Raw genomic sequence first — 10975 nt, 5'->3', positions numbered from 1 at the left:
GAGCAGTGTTATACTGATCATGCCAATACATCTAGAACTAGAGAGGGTACAATTTCTGGGGAAATTGTAGGGTGTGCTTGCTTGCGTCGGTTGCACAGGGGTCCGTTTTTTAATGAAATTTTTACAACTGATATTTCTGTATCTTTTATATAAAAATGCATAGGGCCTCGAACTCAAAATACGAGTGAAGTGTAGAATGAAATATGAGGTCTTCTCATTTCCCCTGCAAGAGGCAGCCTCACAGCTGAATCAAAACGAATACATTTGGCAGACCGGTGTAAAAACTGACGTCCTTTTAAGTTTCCCTTCTCGTGATATTTTCGGGCATTTAGCCTACTCATATCGCATTCATTCATTAATAAAGAACCAACCTTTGAAGATCATTCTACGACTTTACCGGCAGTAGAAGATGGAATCGCGATTCAAACAGTACCATCTGCTAACTGAAAATATGCCCCCAAAAACGTAAATAAGCTTGACATTTATTTAGTGGAAAATCGCTTATTCATAAAAAGCTCACTGGTAGCGATCATTGTCAGTAACTAGACGGCCTCTCATAAGAAACGTTTTCTCTGAGCTGATTACTGTAAAAGACTAATGTTCTCCCTTCACATGTGCTCACAGGAACGCACTCTCTCTCTCTCCCTCCCCCCCTCTCTCTCACTCTCCCTCCCTCCCCTCTCTCTCTCTCTCTCTCTCTCTCTCTCTCTCTCTCTCTCTCTCTCTCTCTCTCTCTCTCTCTCTCTCTCTCTCTCCCTCCCCCCTCTCTCTCTCCCTCCCCCTCTCTCCCCTCTCTTTCCCTCCCCCTCTCTCTCCACTCTGTCCCTCCACCCTCTCTCTCTATCTCTGTCCACTCTCTCCTTCTCGCTCGTCCTCCAGTTTGAAGCAACAATGGAGATGGAGGGAAAGATGGAAGGATGGGGAGAGACAGAGATGATAGGAGGAAAGAGAGATGGAGAGATGATAGGGGGAAAGAGAGAGGGAGAGATGAAAGGAGGGAGAGATAAAGGATGGGGAGAGATGCAAGGGTGGGAGGAGAGAGAGAGAATGAGAGCATAATAACACGTAACAGAAGCTTGATTAATGGAGGTGAACAGTATTCCCATGATGACACTGGGAGTGAAGGACGCTGAGAAAACATTCAATATGTGTGCGAGTGTGTGTGAGATAGTCCTCCAGTCCTCCAGTCCTCCCAGTCCTACCGTTCTCCAGTCCTCCCAGTCCTCCCAGTCCTCCCAGTCCTTCCAGTCCTACCGTTCTCCAGTCCTCCCAGTCCTCCCAGTCCTTCCAGTCCTACCGTTCTCCAGTCCTCACAGTCCTCCCAGTCCTACCGTTCTCCAGTCCTCACAGTCCTCCCAGTCCTACCGTTCTCCAGTCCTCACAGTCCTCCCAGTCCTACCGTTCTCCAGTCCTCACAGTCCTCCCAGTCCTACCGTTCTCCAGTCCTCTCAGTCCTCCCAGTCCTACCGTTCTCCAGTCCTCCCAGTCCTCCCAGTCCTCCAGTCCTCCCAGTCCTCCAGACCTCCAGTCCTCCCAGTCCTACCGTTCTCCAGTCCTCCCAGAGTACTCCCAGTCCTCAAGTCCTACCAGTGCTTCAGTCCTCCAGTCCTCCAATCCTCCCAGTCCTCCAGTCCTCCATCCTCCCAGTCCTCCAGTCCTCCCAGTCCTCCAGTCCTCTCCAGTCCTCCCAGTCCTACCGGTCCTCCCAGTCCTCCCAGTCCTCCAGTCCTCAGTCCTCCCAGTCCTCCAGTACTCCCAGTCCTCCAGTACTCCCAGTCCTCCAGTCCTACCAGTGCTTCAGTCCCCCAGTCCTCCCAGTCCTCAGTCCCCCAGTCCTCCCAGTGCTTCAGGTCCTCCAGTCCTATCCAGTGCTTCAGTCCTCCAGTCCTCCAATCCTCCCAGTCCTCCCAGTCCTCCCAGTCCTCCCAGTCCTCCAGTCCTCCCAGTCCTCCTCCAGTCCTCCCAGTCCTCCCAGTCCTCCCAGTCCTCCAGTCCTCCAGTCCCCCAGTCCTCCCAGTCCTCCAGTCCTCCAGTACTCCCAGTCCTCCAGTCCTCCCAGTCCTCCCAAGTCCTCCCAGTCCTCCAGTCGTCCCAGTCCTCCAGTCCTCCAATCCTCCCAGTCCTCCCAGTCCTCCCAGTCCTCCCAGTCCTCCCAGTCCTCCCAGTCCTCCAGTCCTCCCAGTCCTCCCAGTCCTCCCAGTCCTCCCAGTCCTCCCAGTCCTCCAGTCCCTCCCAGTCCTCCAGTCCTACCAGTGCTTCAGTCCCCAGTCCTCCCAGTCCTCCAGTCCTCCAGTCCTCCAGTCGTCCCAGTCCTCCCAGTCCTCCCAGTCCTCCCAGTCCTCCCAGTCCTCCAGTACTCCCAGTCCTCCAGTCCTACCAGTGCTTCAGTCCCCAGTCCTCCCAGTCCTCCAGTCGTCCAGTCCTCCCAGTCCTCCCAGTCCTCCAGTCCTCCAGTCGTCCCAGTCCTCCCAGTCCTCCAGTCCTCCAGTCGTCCCAGTCCTCCCAGTCCTCCAGTCCTCTCAGTCCTCCAGTCCTCCCAGTCCTCCCAGTCCTCCAGTCCTCCAGTCCTCCCAGTCCTCCCAGTCCTCCCAGTCCTCCAGTCCTCCAGTCCTCCCAGTCCTCCCAGTCCTCCCAGTCCTCCCAGTCCTCCCAGTCCTCCCAGTCCTCCCAGTCCTCCCAGTCCTCCCAGTCCTCCCAGTCCTCCAGTCCTCCAGTCCTCCCAGTCCTCCCAGTCCTCCCAGTCCTCACAGTCCTCCAGTCCTCCCAGTCCTCCCAGTCCTCCAGTCCTCCAGTCCTCCCAGTCCTCCCAGTCCTCCAGTCCTCCAGTCGTCCCAGTCCTCCCAGTCCTCCAGTCCTCCAGTCGTCCCAGTCCTCCCAGTCCTCCAGTCCTCTCAGTCCTCCAGTCCTCCAGTCCTCCCAGTCCTCCAGTCCTCCAGTCCTCCCAGTCCTCCCAGTCCTCCAGTCCTCCAGTCCTCCAGTCTTCCCAGCAGCAGGGACACAAGACCACTTCAACCCTTCTCTCTCCCCACTCATCAAACCACTTGTTCCCCTATCAACTTGTTCCACAAAAACTGAGCCATCAGGAGAGAGAGACCCTGCATCCAGAGAGCGAGACAGATAGAGAGAGACAGAAAGAGAGACAGATAGAGACACAGAGAGAGAGCGAGAGAGACAGAGAGAGAGAGACAGACAGAGAGACAGAGGGCCTCGTGTACTAACGCTTTTGCGCCCATTTCAGGCGTATTTGTTTCGCAATTTGTGCGTAAAAGCATGGCGAGGTATGTACAAACATGCCGCACTGAGGTAAAAGCGCAGACTGCCTGTTGCGGGAACTGAAAATGGCAAATTGCGCTTTTCCGTGTCATGCATATGCATTCACGGGAGGGTCAAGGGGAAAGTGGGAGTTTCCCATAAAGAGATGGGAGGGGATGTGTAAAGTGCGCCTAATTATGAATTCCGCGGTACGTACAAAAACCGCCTGTGAAAGCACACCTCTATTTTGTGGTGAAAATTCTGCGCCTTTTAAAAGCAGGCATAAACCAGGATGCGCATATGCCTCCTGGTGAAATGGCAGCCGTAACCCGAGCAAGACGAAAACATAGGCCAAAGGATTTTTGCCACAAGGATAAGACTTTTTGAGTTGAGTGAACACAAAATCGTTACGCTTTACAGATTAAACAGCCATGCAATATTACAGTTACTGAAAGAAATCAAAGATTACATTGAATCTCCGACTCAGCGTTCACATTCCATTCCAGCAGTTGTTAAACTCCTCGCTACATTACAAATATTGGCATCAGGATCACTTCAAACAGTCATCGCTGTTTCGACTTTGGTGGCTGATCCATGATAGAAAGAGAGAAGGAGGCCCATTCAATTGCGCGTTTAAATGCTCGCAATGTACGGTATAGTAGGCGGAGAAAGGCGCTGATTACCCGATGACCTGCAGGTTTCGTAAATACAACTTTAACTAAATTATCACAGTGTGCGCAATCTGCGGGTTGGCCATGGCGCTAATAACGCTACGTTTGCGAATGTACGTACATGAGGCCCAGAGAAAAGGACAGAGAGAGAGAGAGAGAGAGAGAGAGAGAGAGAAAGAGAGAGAGAGAGCCCAGCCACAGCACGCATATCAGCGGCCGATAACTTGAGGAGTTAGGTCTGTGTGCCTCACGCACAGCCGTGGGCGGCCAGCCTGGGTGGAGCAACGAGGAAGATTTGTTTCCTGTTTGACCGTTTCTTTGATAATAAAATGTCAGTGCCGAGTCCACCGCTCTGTGTCTACGTCTCCCTGGCTTGTGTGTGTGCGTGTGTGTGTGTTAGAGTCCATCTGAATCTCTGTGGGTTTCTACAGTGTGTTTGTGTGTGTGTCTTTTCAGTTTGAGCTTACCCTTCATCTTCTCTCCCCTGTGTGACTCACATCACTGTCAACCAATAGGAGAATCTGGAACCGTGTTGTTAGCCAATCATATGCACAGTGTGAAACCTAGATAACAACCCAGTCTGACTGGACCTGATATCCTGTATGTTTGCATGTGTGTGTGTGTGTACATGTGCGTTTGTGTGTGTGTGTGTGTGAACAGTATCTCTTCATGCTTGGTAGTTTAGGGACATCATAACTAAATCATAAATCATATCTTGTTGTCCTAATGGCTACCCATTATAACTCCAAACTCTATTTTTCTCCTCTCCCCTCCTCCCTTCCCCCCCTCCCCTCCCCTCCCCTCCCCTCCCCTCCCCTCCTCTCCTCTTATCTTGTTCCCTTGTTAAGGACTTGTCCTCATTAGCCTGCTTGTTAATCCTCACTGTGAGCTTTTTCATCTGGAGAGCCAGAGAGAGGAGGTTAAATAATGCATTTAACACACACACACACACACTCACACACACTCACGCATGCATACACCTAAGAGCATGCTCTTAAATAATGCAGAGGGTTGATGATTTAATGGTCACTCATTAAGTCACTCACTGGGAGTCTAGTGAGAGGTGGACTACATTACTGAGACAAACTGTGTGTGTGTCTGTGTGCGTGTATCTGTGTGTGTCTGTGGGTGTGTGCTTGTCTGTGTGTGTGTGAGATGATCTTTCTATACATGTGTTGGGTGTTTAGATGTTCCGCAGCGTTTTAGAGTCTTTAACAACAGAAATCAAAGAACACAAAAGAACCCTGATGAATATTCAGCTAGCAGTGAAATACTAGTATGTTTGTGTGTGTACGTGTGTGTGTGCATGCATGTGCGTGTGCGTACATGTGTGTGCGTGCACGTGTGTGTGTGAATGTGTGTGTATGTATGTGTGCGTGTGTGTGTGAGACTCAACTCATAGTGAACGTGTGTGTGTGTGTGTGTGTGTGAGAGGGAAGGGGTCAGGTGGCTGAGCGGTTAGGGAATCGGGCTAATAATCTGAAGGTTGCCAGTTCGATTCCCGGCCGTGCAAAATAACGTTGTGTCCTTGGGCAAGGCACTTCACCCTACTTGCCTCGGGGGAATGTCCCTGTACTTACTGTAAATCGCTCTGGACTAAGAGCGTCTGCTAAATGACTAAATGTAAATGTGCGTGTGACACTCACCTCATAGTGAGCATGTGTGTGTGTGTGTGTGTGTGACACTCACCTCATAGTGAGCATGTGTGTGTGTGTGTGTGTGTGTGTGTGACACTCACCTCATAGTGAGCATGTGTGTGTGTGTGTGTGTGTGACACTCACCTCATAGTGAGCATGTGTGTGTGTGTGTGTGTGTGTGTGTGACACTCACCTCATAGTGAGCATGTGTGTGTGTGTGTGTGTGTGTGTGACACTCACCTCATAGTGAGCATGTGTGTGTGTGTGTGTGTGTGTGTGACACTCACCTCATAGTGAGCATGTGTGTGTGTGTGTGTGTGTGTGTGACACTCACCTCATAGTGAGCGGTGCGCTGAGACTCAGAGATGAGCTGAGCGTTGCAGATGTTACAGTAGCTCTCTGTGAACAGGCCTCCCTCTACCACTCCTGATGACTTCATCTGTGGACACAAACACGGTGGTCAGTAGAAATGAAAGATGCCCTACAGGTCACTCCCAACAAAGTCTGTACATTACTTCTTGTCGTACATTTTTTATGTTTGGGACATGTTGCTTGTAAAACCCAGACTGTTGGATTAGTCACTGTAATACTGTTGTGTATTAACTGTGACTGTTATAACTGTATTAACTGTGACTGTTATAACTGTATTAACTGTGCCTGTTATAACTGTATTAACTGTGACTGTTATAACTGTGCACTTCTAGTTATTATCATCTGCTGAACTTAACATATTTACTTTACATGTCCCTTCGGATGAAAGCCTATGTTCAATTTATTTTGAATAAATGTTTAAATATAAATGTTGTCTCCACTCCTCTCCTCTTGTCCTCTCCTCTTATCTTCTCCCCTCCCTCCCTCGCCCTCCCCGCCCTCGCCCTCACCCTCTCCTCCCTTGCCCTGCCTCCTCCCTCCCCCACTCCTCTCCTCTCGTCTCGGGAAAGGGGGAAGAAGGAAAGGTGGGAGGGGTTAACACAGTGTTCAACAGGAGGATGAGGAAGAGTCTTCAAATGGTCTGAGAGCTTTTGACTGGGCCTGTCCTCTATGCAACACTGCTGACTGTCCTGGGGGCTGGAGAGAGGGGGAAGGGAGAGAGAGAGAGCAGAGGGAAGGGAGAGAGAAAGAGGGAGGGAGAGAGAAAGAGAGTAGTCCTTGGGGAAGGTTCTAGAAACACAGACCATTATCTCACAAGGATCTCTCCCTCGGGGTGGAGAGAGACGGAGAGAGATAGAGATGGAGAGGGAGACAGAAAGAGGGACAGTGGCGGAGAGAGATAGAGAGAGATAGAGAGAGATAGAGAGAGATAGATAGATAGAGAGAGAGAGCGACCCCAGGCTAAGTCTGATGGACTGCATTAGACTGGAAAGAGCCACCAGCACACAAACAGACATGTGGACTGGGGTCTGAGACGTATGGGCTTGTGTAAAGCATAGTGCATTGAGAACCACACAAGAGCACCTGCTCTCCAGCAACATCAGCATGCTCACTGTCTGCTGACAGAGCACCCCTTCCTGACAGACAGGAAGTAGACAAACATGACAGCAGGGACAGACAAGAAGTAGACAAGCAGGGACAGACAGGAAGTAGACAAGCAGGGACAGACAGGAAGTACACAAGCAGGAGCAGACAGGAAGTAGACAAGCAGGGACAGACAGGAAGAAGACAAGCAGGGACAGACAGGAAGTAGACAAGCAGGGACAGACAGGAAGAAGACAAGCAGCGGCAGACAGGAAGTAGACAAGCAGGGGCAGACAGGAAGTAGACAAACACTGATAGCAGGGGCTGACAGGAAGTAGACAAGTAGGGGCAGACAGGAAGAAGACAAGCAGCGGCAGACAGGAAGTAGAAGAGCAGGGACAGACAGGAAGTAGACAAGCAGGGACAGACAGGAAGTAGACAAGCAGGGACAGACAAGATGATGGTAGACATGACAGCAGGGTCACACCAGACAGAGATCATCACATTCTCTCTCTCAGATGTGTAGGTAAAACATAACTGCTGCTCTGCGGTGTCTACCAAGCTGCCAATTAAAATATCATTTAATCATCCCTCTGATTAAAAATGATCAGGGCGAAGTGGAGTAGACAGCTATCTGTCCTCCATTACCCCTGTGATGATTATATACAAGATGTGACCAGGAATCATGTTTGGAGCCAATATGTGCAGAGGATGAATGAAAATCATAGAGAGGGAGGAAATAAGAAAGACGGAGCGAGAGAAGAGAGAAAGAGAGACAGAGAAAGAGAGATGGGAAGGAGGCAGAGAAAGAGCGATGAGAAGGAGAGCAAGAGAGAGGAGAGTGAGAAACAGAGAGGCAGAAAAAGAGAGAGGAGAAGAAGAGCGAGAGAGAGAGAGGAGAGTGAGAAAGAGAGAGGGAGGAGAAGGAGAGCGAGACATTCTTTAAAAACAAAACAAAAGAGTTCAATACAACACTTGAAACACTGCCTGCAGAGCTGACTTAGGAGAAATACGCTATTCATTTAACTAATGCAAAAAAAGAGCAATTAAATTCTACCTACACCTTTGCCAAAGTGATGAAAATACCTTCCATCTCAAAGCCCTAATACCCCAAGAGATCAAGCCAGGTAAGAGTCCTCTCATCCAGCTAGTCCTGAGGCTCTGCTCTACAAACCCCGGAGCCTCACGACAGCAGCCACACAACTAATACAAAACAAATAACAAAACAGCAAAAAGAAAATAAATCACCCATTGGAAAGACATGACACAAACCCAAAACAGATTACAATGCTATTGTTTTTAAATGGAAACTGTACATGGCAAATTACCTTACCTTATTCTATAAAAAAGCTACATTGAATAGGTACAGACTCAGTGAACCCAACCTGGGGGTTGAGAGGGGCCATCGTATACAAACCTGGCACCCCAGAGAAGGAAGGATGAGATCAAGCCAAGCCCCCACCCCTCGCCCTTCGGCTTGAAGCAACGGCCCCGGTGGATGTAGGTGATATTGCATTTCGTGTTTGACTTCCGACTCTTCCGGTCGTTTTTATTCTATTAACATTTACAAAACTATTTCCCCCAATAATTTTTGTTCGATTCTAGAACCTGGCTCATACTACTAGCTTTTTCAAAGAAGAATTTTTCCTGATTTTTGCTAAGTTTGAAACCAATCCGAAATGGGTAAACTAGCACCCCATTTATTTGCCTACGTCAATAAAAGTTGCCTGCAAATGTGCTCGCGGATACTAACAGGGCACAAGCACAAAAGTTTACATTGGCCGATAGCCGATTTACCTGGAGCTGAAAGAAATGGCTTGAGTTGCCTGCCCTGTTGTAGAAAGTTTAGCAAATGGTTGTCACACATACATGAAATGTTGTTAATATAGTTTATTCCCGTTATTTTAAAATAGATTTGATTTTTCGTAAAAACGTTCATGACATGATGGCACATATTATATTATGTTAAGCGTGAGCATAGATTGTTGACATGTCTATCTGGAGCAAAGACGAAGATTAATAGTACTTTAACTGATAACCACAATAGGAAATTATAGGCCTATATATATATATTTAAATTATATTAGTCTTGCCTTCAGAAGCTTTTGTTAAACACACTCATTATTCTTTTTTTGATCGTGTCAAAGCCAGACTGCTTTTGTGGGACAATGAAGGTCCTCAGTGACTATGTTTCACCCCCACTTATATCTGATGGAAACATCTTATATAGTTCTGTTAATATGCCCCTTTCAAAGGCACGTTCAATAAAGTAGATTATATTTTAGACACACTTCTCAATTTATTACATTATTACCAAGTCTTGTTAGATCACGTTATAGCCATTAATAGACGTTTTGGTTAGGGTTGAACATATAAAACACAAGCCACATTTCTACACTGATGTTAAATTGAAGGCAGTGTGATTTTCGTGGCATTTCGTTTGAATATAAAGTTGACAGTAAGCTATGGTAAGTCTGCATTATGGAAGATTTCTGTTACAAAAATAACTATTAAGCTTTCTTTGCCTGGCGAGAACAACGACGGAGCTAAGTATGTTAAAAGTTCATTTAATCCGATACAATGCGTTGGAAATCGTACTCAAATCACGAAGAAAAAAAACAACATATGTGATGAGTTCCATCTAGAATAGCCCTATATTTAGCCCTATAGCCTATTTCTAAAAAACAAGTGAAAGGAATACTATTGATTCACATGACGTCACTGTAGCTTTGCGCCACCATGTTACCTACCTACTCGGCCTTAGAAATGCCTGCAATATGCCTGATTTTGTCCTCTGTTTCGGTGAAGTTCATCTTGGTGAATTCTGCTCAGGTCAAGGAGGACAGCATTTAAGAGAGAACGCGATTCCCATTGATCTGTCGCATCAGAATTTTGATTTGGGTCACAAAAGTCTTGCAATTTGAGTGAGAATGCGTCGCCCGCATAGTAGTAGGCGGCAGCCATGCCTTGGTCCCCCGGTGTTGACGTTAGCCTCAGAGTCAGACTCGGGCACTCACTGGCAGTGTTCACAATGTTGTATTTCACTCCATTCGACACCACAAACGTCAGGGAGGACTGCTTTTGGTAGATATGAGCCTACCGAAGATAGCCAGAATATTGGATTTCTTTAACCGAGCCTGTTTCATTCGTCATTTGCCTGAGAAAGCGACCTCCGTTAGCCAGGCTAGTTTTGCCCGTTTCACTAGGTCAGGCTATTTAAAGGTTTTGGACAAATGGCTTTTGTGCATAGAACGTAAGTGCCTCAAAAAGTTAATGTCAAGCCCTGCATCTGACATTAAAGAACATTGTCAAGATTAATGACAGCTAGCCGTGAGCTTAAGTGGCACTAAGATGAGTGCTAGCTAGCTGCTAGCCACTTAGCTAACAACTCGCTACCTAGTCAGAGTAAACTGCACCAAAAACATACATTTGATTTATTTCAAATAATAAATAACTTTCCCATGATTAAATATAAGTCCTTGGTGGCCATGTGCCGCACTTTCACGTAATTCACCCATCCAGCCACAGCATATTGATAAACATCCGTACTCTTGAAAGCCTTCAAGCTATCCCCACTGTATGGGGAGGGTTATGTACAAGATAAATGTTTATAGCTAGCTCTGTCATGGTAATCCAATTGGGACAAGCCTGGGGCAGATAATAAGGAACCGAAGAAAACTGGGGGTAACAAATAGGCTAAGGATCGGAGCTTAAAATTGATTTTTTTCCCGACATATCTCTGTCTCACTTTCTCATTGAAATCGGCAGTGTGGGCGGCCATACTGGGCGAGATCGGTAGTGTATATGGCGGCGGTCTGTTTGGAAGTGACGTAGGTGGCATCTATGAATACAGTGACAGCATACATTTCCATAAAGTTTGCATCATGTCTCTGATTCTTATCGGACTTGTACCCTATTCTGCCACTGCAATGCCTTAGCTCACACGCTCGCAACCATATA

Source organism: Osmerus eperlanus, chromosome 6, assembly GCF_963692335.1.
Source record: "Osmerus eperlanus chromosome 6, fOsmEpe2.1, whole genome shotgun sequence".
In the NCBI taxonomy this organism is placed as follows: domain Eukaryota; kingdom Metazoa; phylum Chordata; class Actinopteri; order Osmeriformes; family Osmeridae; genus Osmerus; species Osmerus eperlanus.
The sequence above is the reverse complement of the archived record's forward strand: the minus strand, read 5'-3'. Positions refer to the sequence as shown.